Below are 1,347 nucleotides of genomic sequence, written 5' to 3' on the forward strand. Positions count from 1 at the left end.
CAGCATGATTTAGGGTGCCCACCTTCTAGTACTCAAAAAATATATTCAATTAAGGTGTTTCCACTGAAGGTAGAAAATTAGGGCAGAGATGAACAATTGCTAGTGACTAAGAGTTCCCTTGTGGCAGACTACCAGAGCAGTACCTTAAAAATGGCATCATGACTTTAGAAAAATACATTTATGAAGATGTTTGCATCAAGTACGCAATTCCCCAACACCTAACCACTCTGTTCTTAGACCCTGCTTTACCTTTCAGTATTACCACCCAAAGGTGTGGTCACACCAGCAAACAGATACTGATGTAAATAATTTATACTACTACTCATCTGTGAAACAGCCTTCTAGAAATTCTGCATTTTGTGTCCTCTGGCGGCAATACGGTGTTTAAGGAGTGGTCCCGTCTTTCATGAGTGCAGCTAGTTACAAGTGTTATGCTTGTTTGCCTACTTTCAAGGTTTTTGAACACAACGATGGTCATTGGCTTTTTAAATTTTGGTTCTAAAAAGTGGGCAAACCTCAGTTCTGTAGTCACTGCTTATCCGAAATGTTCTTATTCATCACGTCACCCACTTCTAATAGAGTGACAAAATAACTCGTTAAACCGAATTGTTCAGAAAGCTTCTGCATCATCTAAAGTGCTTGTTTGATCACACCGGAGATCAGTTCCATGGCGCTAGCCTTTCCTCTAAGTTTTCTGAGGTGTTTGGTAAACTGCTACAGTGGCAAGTCTTACTGGAGTACTTGTCTTCTTTTTGTTTCAGTAGTAATTAAAACTATTTTGTGATTGTTTCCTGGTCTGTGTTCTGAATCTCCCCCCGCCCCCCCCAATTGAAGATGTTTTTAAATACTGAATATGCTTAGACATGGAATGATTTTGTCCAAGGCTAATCGCATTGGTTGTACTTTGAAGACAGATTTTAAAAAATAAACAACTTCAAACAGATGTCGTGATTACAGGTTCATATGCAGATACCCTTGAATCTCAACGTAACGAACCCCATATATGTAAATTCAAATCACAAGTGTTCTCCCAGGTTATAACCCTAAAATCTGGCCTGTTTTATATTACCTAATTGTAATGAAAGGTTTGGGTAAACTATTTAAACTGGAATTATTTAAATCAATTATTATTAACATTCTGAAAAATGTACTACACCCAAAATATGGGAGATAGAAATGTCTTTTGTGTACAAACATTTCAATGCTTCTTTCCCCTTTCACTTGTAGTTAGAAAGCATATACCATAGACAGATCAAAATACAGCTCCATTTCTCTAATGAAAAAGGGGAAAGAAGCTTAAAATGCTGACTAGTAGCTGGTTATATAAAGGAGGATTAACCACGGAGA

This window comes from Echinops telfairi, unplaced genomic scaffold (assembly GCF_000313985.2).
Source record: "Echinops telfairi isolate 266 unplaced genomic scaffold, ASM31398v2 ScPeMD7_7469;HRSCAF=8507_1, whole genome shotgun sequence".
Lineage (NCBI taxonomy): Eukaryota > Metazoa > Chordata > Mammalia > Afrosoricida > Tenrecidae > Echinops > Echinops telfairi.